This window comes from Macaca fascicularis, chromosome 2 (genome assembly GCF_037993035.2).
Source record: "Macaca fascicularis isolate 582-1 chromosome 2, T2T-MFA8v1.1".
NCBI classification, from domain to species: domain Eukaryota; kingdom Metazoa; phylum Chordata; class Mammalia; order Primates; family Cercopithecidae; genus Macaca; species Macaca fascicularis.
In genome coordinates this window covers 78773229-78783991 of record NC_088376.1, presented here as the reverse complement: position 1 = coordinate 78783991, position 10763 = coordinate 78773229, and positions in this window count along the sequence as shown.

The following is a 10763-nucleotide window of genomic DNA, read 5'->3' as shown; positions in this document are numbered from 1 at the left end:
TTTGGGGGTAAAATTTTATTTATTTTTAAAAGAACATCATGAGCCATCCATACAGCATGTGTGAGGTGACTAGTGAACATTTACAAACTCAGGGTGGGGTTTTTAATTCAAACAAAACTTAGCAAGTCAGTTGATGGCTATAAGAAAAACCCAGAAAAATGCAAAGAAAATGCAGTCGGGGAAGACAAATGAGATGTAGGAGAAAACATTTTGTAGAAAGGAGTCAAATTTTTTTTTTTTTTTACCACCAAGAACTTCTTCTTTATGACTAATATCTTAGCAAGTCTTAAGGTGAGTAGTTGAGTTCTTTATGTTTATAAATTAAATACTCAAGGTTTCAATAATAAAAAAAGGGGAAAAAGTGAGCAATGCCATGCTTTCCATGTCAGCCAAGAGCATTGGGCATTACTCCCTGGTCTTTCTTTTACAATAACAATAACCAGATATGACATTGTGGCAATATTTTATTTAATATAATACCTGTGAAAAGCAAAAACACATATAGCAGCATGTTTTAAAGGAGACATAAATGGTCTCTGCTTTTCACAGGACTTAAATAAAATATGCCTGAAGTAATTTTTCCCTATCTCTGTCTTCCTCACATTTTTGCTCTTAGGAAGAAAAGGGCAAGAAAAATTTCAGAAGTAACTGTTCAATTCAAATGTTCATTAACAAAACTTTAAAGACACTAGGGTATCATTATCATCAAGTCTAGTTTAGAAGTTTATTTTTATTCTATCTATTACATACTCTCATTCATAAACCATAAACATTTATCACATGCCAAAGCATTCATGCTTAGTTTTAACAAAATAAACCAATAAAAAATGAAGTGCTGCTACTTAAAAATAAGCTCAATCTGGGTAAAAAAAATTACCAATTTTTACTGCTAATTTCTCCTTACTAGTGCTCAATCTAATGCCAGCAGCCTTCTGCCTCATGTCTTGTTGCTACACATGGCTACAGGAGCTACCTTCTGTGCCATTCTATGTGCCACTCAAGTGTGTTTCAAGGTCAATGTTACCCATTGGGGTTGCACAGCATAGAAATCCTGATTCTCTCAATCACCCAGGCTTACAACTATGCAAAGAGATTTCCATTGTCATTCATTTACACATTCAACAACAGAACCCAGGTAGGAGTAGCTGACACAGAGCCAGGGAAATGTATCCTGCAACAGTCAGCTCCACTGTAAGACTGTAGGGCAGATGAAGACTAAAGATGGTTATGAGGGCAAACAAATATACAATCAGCATAACTTAGATCTATTCAGGAACTGTAGTTTTGCATGGATTAGACTGAGCACTAGTAAGGATAAATTTTCCCAGGGAGAAGCGCAAGGGGGAAGGGAATCCCTTTTCCTAGCCAGGGGAACTGAGACACACAACACCTGGAAAATCGGGTAACTCCCACCCCAATACTGCGCTTTAAGCAAATAGGCACACCAGGAGATCATATCCCACACCTGGCCAGGAGGGTCCCACACCCACGGAGCCTCCCTCATTGCTAGCACAGCAGTCTGTGATCTACCGGCAAGGCAGCAGCGAGGCTGGGGGAGGGGCGCCCGCCATTGCTGAGGCTTAACTAGGTAAACAAAGCCGCTGGGAAGCTCGAACTGGGTGGAGCTCACAGCAGCTCAAGGAAACCTGCCTGTCTCTGTAGACTCCACCTCTGGGGACAGGACACAGTAAACAATACAAAAGAAGCAGAAACCTCTGCAGACGCAAAGGACTCTGTCTGACAGCTTTGAAGAGAGCAGTGGATCTCCCAACACGGAGGTTGAGATCTGAGAAGGGACAGACTGCCTGCTCAAGTGGGTCCCTGACCCCTGAGTAGCCTAACTGGGAGACATCCCCCACTAGGGGCAGTCTGACACCCCACACCTCACAGGGTGGAGTATACCCCTGAGAGGAAGCCTCCAAAGCAAGAATCAGACAGGTACACTCGCTGTTCAGAAATATTCTATCTTCTGCAGCCTCTGCTGCTGACACCCAGGCAAACAGGGTCTGGAGTGGACCTCAAGCAATCTCCAACAGACCTACAGCTGAGGGTCCTGACTGTTAGAAGGAAAACTATCAAACAGGAAGGACACCTACACCAAAACCCCATCAGTACGTCACCATCGTCAAAGACCAGAGGCAGATAAAACCACAAAGATGGGGAAAAAGCAGGGCAGAAAAGCTGGAAATTCAAAAAATAACAGCGCATCTCCCCCGGCAAAGGAGCGCAGCTCATCGCCAGCAACGGATCAAAGCTGGACGGAGAATGACTTTGACGAGATGAGAGAAGAAGGCTTCAGTCCATCAAACTTCTCAGAGCTAAAGGAGGAATTACGTACCCAGCGCAAAGAAACTAAAAATCTTGAAAAAAAAGTGGAAGAATTGATGGCTAGAGTAATTAATGCAGAGAAGGTCATAAAGAAATGAAAGAGATGAAAACCATGACACGAGAAATACGTGACAAATGCACAAGCTTCAGTAACCGACTCCATCAACTGGAAGAAGGAGTATCAGCGATTGAGGATCAAATGAATGAAACGAAGCGAGAAGAGAAACCAAAAGAAAAAAGAAGAAAAAGAAATGAACAAAGCCTGCAAGAAGTATGGGATTATGTAAAAAGACCAAATCTACGTCTGATTGGGGTGCCTGAAAGTGAGGGAGAAAATGGAACCAAGTTGGAAAACACTCTTCAGGATATCATCCAGGAGAACTTCCCCAACCTAGTAGGGCAGGCCAACATTCAAATCCAGGAAATACAGAGAACGCCACAAAGATACTCCTCGAGAAGAGCAACTCCAAGACACATAATTGTCAGATTCACCAAAGTTGAAATGAAGGAAAAAATCTTAAGGGCAGCCAGAGAGAAAGGTCGGGTTACCCACAAAGGGAAGCCCATCAGACTAACAGCAGATCTCTCAGCAGAAACTCTACAAGCCAGAAGAGAGTGGGGGCCAATATTCAACATTCTTAAAGAAAAGAATTTTCAACCCAGATTTCATATCCAGCCAAACTAAGTTTCATAAGTGAAGGAGAAATAAAATCCTTTACAGATAAGCAAATGCTTAGAGATTTTGTCACCACTAGGCCTGCCTTACAAGAGACCCTAAAGGAAGCACTAAACATGGAAAGGAACAACCGGTACCAGCCATTGCAAAAACATGCCAAAATGTAAAGACCATCGAGGCTAGGAAGAAACTGCATCAACTAACGAGCAAAATAACCAGTTAATATCATAATGGCAGGATCAAGATCACACATAACAATCTTAACCTTAAATGTAAATGGACTAAATGCTCCAATTAAAAGACACAGACTGGCAAACTGGATAAAGAGTCAAGACCCATCAGTCTGCTGTATTCAGGAGACCCATCTCACATGCAGAGACATACATAGGCTCAAAATAAAGGGATGGAGGAAGATTTACCAAGCAAATGGAGAACAAAAAAAAGCGGGGGTTGCAATACTAGTCTCTGATAAAACAGACTTTAAACCATCAAAGATCAAAAGAGACAAAGAAGGCCATTACATAATGGTAAAGGGATCAATTCAACAGGAAGAGCTAACTATCCTAAATATATATGCACCCAATACAGGAGCACCCAGATACATAAAGCAAGTCCTTAGAAACTTACAAAGAGACTTAGACTCCCATACAATAATAATGGGAGACTTCAACACTCCACTGTCAACATTAGACAGATCAACGAGACAGAAAGTTAACAAGGATATCCAGGAATTGAACTCATCTCTGCAGCAAGCAGACCTAATAGACATCTATAGAACTCTCCACCCCAAATCAACAGAATATACATTCTTCTCAGCACCACATCGTACTTACTCCAAAATTGATCACGTAATTGGAAGTAAAGCACTCCTCAGCAAATGTACAAGAACAGAAATTATAACAAACTGTCTCTCAGACCACAGTGCAATCAAACTAGAACTCAGGACTAAGAAACTCAATCAAAACCGCTCAACTACATGGAAACTGAACAACCTGCTCCTGAATGACTACTGGGTACATAACAAAATGAAGGCTGAAATAAAGATGTTCTTTGAAACCAATGAGAACAAAGATACAACATACCAGAATCTCTGGGACACATTTAAAGCAGTGTGTAGAGGGAAATTTATAGCACTAAATGCCCACAAGAGAAAGCAGGAAAGATCTAAAATTGACACTCTAACATCGCAAATAAAAGCACTAGAGAAGCAAGAGCAAACACATTCAAAAGCTAGCAGAAGGCAAGAAATAACTAAGATCAGAGCAGAACTGAAGGAGATAGAGACACAAAAAACCCTCCAAAAAATCAATGAATCCAGGAGTTGGTTTTTTGAAAAGATCAACAAAATTGACAGACCATTAGCAAGACTAATAAAAAAGAAAAGAGAGAAGAATCAAATAGACGCATTTAAAAATGATAAAGGGGATATCACCACCGACCCCACAGAAATACAAACTACCATCAGAGAATACTATAAACACCTCTACGCAAATAAACTAGAAAATCTAGAAGAAATGGATAATTTCCTGGACACTTACACTCTTCCAAGACTAAACCAGGAAGAAGTTGAATCCCTGAATAGACCAATAGCAGGCTCTGAAATTGAGGCAATAATTAATAGCCTACCAACCAAAAAAAGTCCAGGACCAGATGGATTCACAGCTGAATTCTACCAGAGGTACAAAGAGGAGTTGGTACCATTCCTTCTGAAACTATTCCAATCAATAGAAAAAGAGGGAATCCTCCCTAACTCATTTTATGAGGCTAACATCATCCTGATACCAAAGCCTGGCAGAGACACAACAAAAAAAGAGAATTTTAGACCAATATCCCTGAGGAACATTGATGCAAAAATCCTCAATAAAGTACTGGCAAACCGGATTCAGCAACACATCAAAAAGCTTATCCACCATGATCAAGTGGGCTTCATCCCTGGGATGCAAGGCTGGTTTAACATTCGCAAATCGATAAACATAATCCAGCATATAAACAGAACCAAAGACAAGAATCACATGATTATCTCAATAGATGCAGAAAAGGCTTTTGACAAAATTCAACAGCCCTTCATGCTAAAAACGCTCAATAAATTCGGTATTGATGGAACGTACCTCAAAATAATAAGAGCTATCTATGACAAACCCACAGCCAATATCATACTGAATGGGCAAAAACTGGAAAAATTCCCTTTGAAAACTGGCACAAGACAGGGATACCCTCTCTCACCACTCCTATTCAACATAGTGTTGGAAGTTCTGGCTAGGGCAATCAGGCAAGAGAAAGAAATCAAGGGTATTCAGTTAGGAAAAGAAGAAGTCAAACTGTCCCTGTTTGCAGATGACATGATTGTATATTTAGAAAACCCCATTGTCTCAGCCCAAAATCTCCTTAAGCTGATAAGAAACTTCAGCAAAGTCTCAGGATACAAAATTAATGTGCAAAAATCACAAGCATTCTTATACACCAGTAACAGACAAACACAGAGCCAAATCAGGAATGAACTTCCATTCACAATTGCTTCAAAGAGAATAAAATACCTAGGAATCCAACTTACAAGGGATGTAAAGGACCTCTTCAAGGAGAACTACAAACCACTGCTCAGTGAAATCAAAGAGGACACAAACAAATGGAAGAACATACCATGCTCGTGGATAGGAAGAATCAATATCATGAAAATGGCCATACTGCCCAAGGTAATTTATAGATTCAATGCCATCCCCATCAAGCTACCAACGAGTTTCTTCACAGAATCGGAAAAAACTGCTTTAAAGTTCATATGGAACCAAAAAAGAGCCCGCATCTCCAAGACAATCCTAAGTCAAAAGAACAAAGCTGGAGGCATCACGCTACCTGACTTCAAACTATACTACAAGGCTACAGTAACCAAAACAGCATGGTACTGGTACCAAAACAGAGATATAGACCAATGGAACAGAACAGAGTCCTCAGAAATAATACCACACATCTACAGCCATCTGATCTTTGACAAACCTGAGAGAAACAAGAAACGGGGAAAGGATTCCCTATTTAATAAATGGTGCTGGGAAAATTGGCTAGCCGTAAGTAGAAAGCTGAAACTGGATCCTTTCCTTACTCCTTATACGAAAATTAATTCAAGATGGATTAGAGACTTAAATGTTAGACCTAATACCATAAAAATCCTAGAGGAAAACCTAGGTAGTACCATTCAGGACATAGGCATGGTCAAAGACTTCATGTCTAAAACACCAAAAGCAACAGCAGCAAAAGCCAAAATTGACAAATGGGATCTTATTAAACTAAAGAGCTTCTGCACAGCAAAAGAAACTACCATCAGAGTGAACAGGCCACCTACAGAATGGGAGAAAATTTTTGCAATCTACTCATCTGACAAAGGGCTAATATCCAGAACCTACAAAGAACTCAAACAAATTTACAAGAAAAAAACAAACAACCCCATCAAAAAGTGGGCAAAGGATATGAACAGACATTTCTCAAAAGAAGACATTCATACAGTCAACAGACACATGAAAAAATGCTCATCATCACTGGCCATCAGAGAAATGCAAATCAAAACCACAATGAGATACCATCTCACACCAGTTAGAATGGCGATCATTAAAAAGTCAGGAAACAACAGGTGCTGGAGAGGATGTGGAGAAATAGGAACACTTTTACACTGTTGGTGGGATTGTAAACTAGTTCAACCATTATGGAAAACAGTATGGCGATTCCTCAAGGATCTAGAACTAGATGTACCATATGACCCAGCCATCCCATTACTGGGTATATACCCAAAGGATTATAAATTATGCTGCTATAAAGACACATGCACACGTATGTTTATTGCGGCACTATTCACAATAGCAAAGACTTGGAATCAACCCAAATGTCCATCAGTGACAGATTGGATTAAGAAAATGTGGCACATATACACCATGGAATACTATGCAGCCATAAAAAAGGATGAGTTTGTGTCCTTTGTAGGGACATGGATGCAGCTGGAAACCATCATTCTTAGCAAACTATCACAAGAACAGAAAACCAAACACCGCATGTTCTCACTCATAGGTGGGAACTGAACAATGAGATCACTTGGACTCAGGAAGGGGAACATCACACACCGGGGCCTATCATGGGGAGGAGGGAGGGGGGAGGGGGGAGGGATTGCATTGGGAGTTATACCTGATGTAAATGGCAAGTTGATGGGTGCAGCACAGCAACATGGCACAAGTATACATATGTAACAAACCTGCACGTTATGCACATGTACCCTACAACTTAAAGTATAATAATAATAAATAAATTAAAAAAAAAAAAAAGAAAATTTCCCAGGGAAAGAATGAATTCCACAATCATGCCATGACAATGGTCTTCTTCCTCAAGCGATTTTTGAGTAAGGTACAATGGAGGCAAAACGAAACACAGAAATACTTTCACTGAGGTTTGTACCCAAGCCTTAGACTCCAGGAAGCTAGAGGGAGAAGGTTCCATATATGTCATGTAGAAGGTTCCTTATATTCCAGGTAAGCCAGTTCCTCAAATCAAAGTGGGCTACATGGTTTTCTCTCTTAATTCCCTATTCTTGCATTAGCTCTTCCAAATTTGCAATTTATGATATGCATAGAAAAAAAGGCAAAATAAACTAGAGTTGAAGGGAACCCTCAGGCTTCAATCCATATGTACAGTTTTTTGTGGGTGGTACTTTTGATAGTGACTTGGAAGTGAGAATGCATCACTAGAAACAAGGTTATTGTGATTTTCAAAACATGTCAAAGTATTTTTATTATGTGCACTCTTGTGAACCTCATCACAACCTGACGAGTTTAGAAATCACTATTACTGATATTTTATAAATGAATGCTAAGAATCTGTCCATTGTTTACTTCACTGCTGCATGAGGAGTTAGGATTCCACTTCAGATGTCAGAATTATTTTCTCTATAATTTTTCCATGCTACTAGGCTGCTTTTCTAACTCTGGCACTCATGCTTGTTATTGTACACCCAGTAAAAGAGCATTCACTCCCTCATTTCTGCATAAAAAGACCAGTATTGCAAGTAAAACCAGTGAGTACCAAAACTGATAACTGTTACTTATAAAACTTGAAATCAAAGCATGGGATATTCAAGAACATTATTTCCTTCTAAAAAATAACTGTAGTCATTATTAAAAAGCCAAAGAAAGCATCCATCTAGTTTGATCTATAAATCCCCATACTATTTTTTTCCATCTCAATCTTGGCCTTCATTCTTCTAGTGACATAAATAACTGGAGCATTTCTGAGAGGGTTAGGGAACGAGCTTTAGAAAGTAAAAGAGAAAAGGTTAGGTCTCCTCTCAGAGGATAAGTGTATTAGAGTTAATTGGGATACTTGAACCAGAGGTTGGTTTTAATATGACTTTATTTCCTTCCATGGCTCTCAAGACAGAATTAACTCACGGCTCACAAGACAGAGCTAACTCACTCATCTACTTTGTCTTTTCATCAGGGTGGTGCTTCCGTATATGATCATTGGACCATTGCAAGTGTTCCTGAAATGTACAGATTCTTGAGGTCCACCTCGGATCGACTAAATCAGAATTTCCACGATTGGGCCCTTGATATTTATGAACCCTCAAGTCAGAAATGCTGCTAGAGAGAGATTCACCTGATTTTGCCTGCAGGAATAAACCTTTTATTTTGGAACTAATCTCTCTAGCATATGTCAAGTTTTTGGCAACTTTCTGTAGCATCTATTAGAATGGATCAACATTAATGAAAACTTGCTTCTTTGGGATGTATAACCTTTTGTCTCAGAGGATTTGGAATATTAGATTCTTACCTCTCTTCCCAATGGCAGGGGAAAAAAAAAAAAAAAACGAATTTGAGAGATGAAAGGACAGAACAGCATTTTTTATCAAGTCAATTGTTATTTTCTACTTAACCTCTCCAATCTGCATACTTTGGGGGAAAATAAGCAACTGCATTCTTTGTCAAGATTATTAAATCCTAAACTGTATCCACATGCATGTGGCTTCTTCTTGATACAATCAAAAAGAAAATAACACCTAAACCAACAATCTCCAACAATTTCCAGTGGGGATAAAACATTTTTGAAGTCTTCAAATAGCAAATGCTGCTTAGCCATTAGCTATGTAAAGATTGAGGAAAAAATTTAAAAAAAAAAAAACCACTGAAAAACCCTTTGAAATGTTAAGTTATAGTACAACTCCACCCAATGGATTTCTGCTGAATTTCACTTGTGTTGAGAAACACTGTATATACTAAATGCCATCTGAATTTATACTTAATTAATGATAGTTATGTAAAAAGTAAAGTATTAGTTATATAAATAGAGAAACGACTGGAAAAGAATACATCCAGATATAAACAGATTTTGGTATGTGTGGAAAATCTGGATAAAATATATATTCTACTTTTAAAATATTTTCTACATTTTCATTTATCTATCTATATCTATTTTACATCCATTTAAACTTAGTGAAAAAGTTCAATAAACATCATTGTAAAAGAAACATTTTATAAATGTAAAATGCGAAAAATGTGGAAGGGCAATTTTTAGGCTATCTTCACCATAAAAAGGTTATGTAGCTTTAGCTCTTGTATCATATTTTTAATTAGTTGTGACTTGTAATCTTATAGTTCAATAAAAATAGAAGTGAGATAATTGCATTTTATTTCCACCTTTTCCATTGACTTTCCATTTGCTATTATGGGCAAATAATTTAATATCTCTAGTTTCTTCTTCAGTGAAACACAAACAACTACATTAACTTTTATCTTCACTCTAGTATCAATAACTAATTGAGGCAATGACTGGAAAGAATCACAAGTACATGAAGAAAATATTTATTAACATTCTGCAAGATAATATGATTACTTTATTTCTTGGAGCAGTTTATAAATACTAGCAACTTAACACTACTTGAAAAATAAGCCCAAATAAGCAATTTTTGTAAAAAAGCGAGATTGTGATAAAACCAATAAAAATGAATAAAATATGTAGCAATGGAAATTGGTTACTTGAGCATAAGAAATTATTTGATATGCCCCATGAATTGGTTAAGATGCTAAAAAGGGCTTAAGCTGCTAAACAAAATCTAAATATAGTGGCTTAAATAACATAGAAGTTAATTTTTCCTTTTACATGGGGTTTCTCTGAAGATGAGCATCCAGACTGACAGGGAGACTATGTCATTCAAATTTCACTGGTAAGAATTTATTCATATAGCTAAACTTTGTTGCAAGGGAGGCTGAAAAATGTAATCCCTAAGTGGTCTACTCTATTGCCCAGGGGAAAAGGGACAAAAAGGGTTTTTGTTTTGTTTTGCTTTAGGCGAACTAACATTCTTCTAATTATACTTATATCTTGGTCTCTGAAAATAGGTCATGAAATCATTGCATCATTGGATGGAAACAATATCCTACATTTACTCCTCATTCCATCCCATGGCTTTAAATTCCTTTCATATGATGATTATTTCCAAATTTATATTTCCAGCTTTAATATCTGCCTTGAACTTCATATTGGTACACTAAACAGTTTACTTATCCATTCACTTAGATGTCTAACATGTCAAATTTAACATGTCAAATCAGTTAATGGCATTAACGTCCACCTAAAATCTAGGAGCCATTTTTAATTCCTCTGCTTCAAATGAAGTTAATTGCTGATACTTTCTTTTTGTCTTTCTTTCTGTGTAATAGAAAACATGAGTTTTAGATAAGCACCTGGCATCTCAGCTACAGATCATATCTCTAGCTTCTTTTGCAGGAGGCAG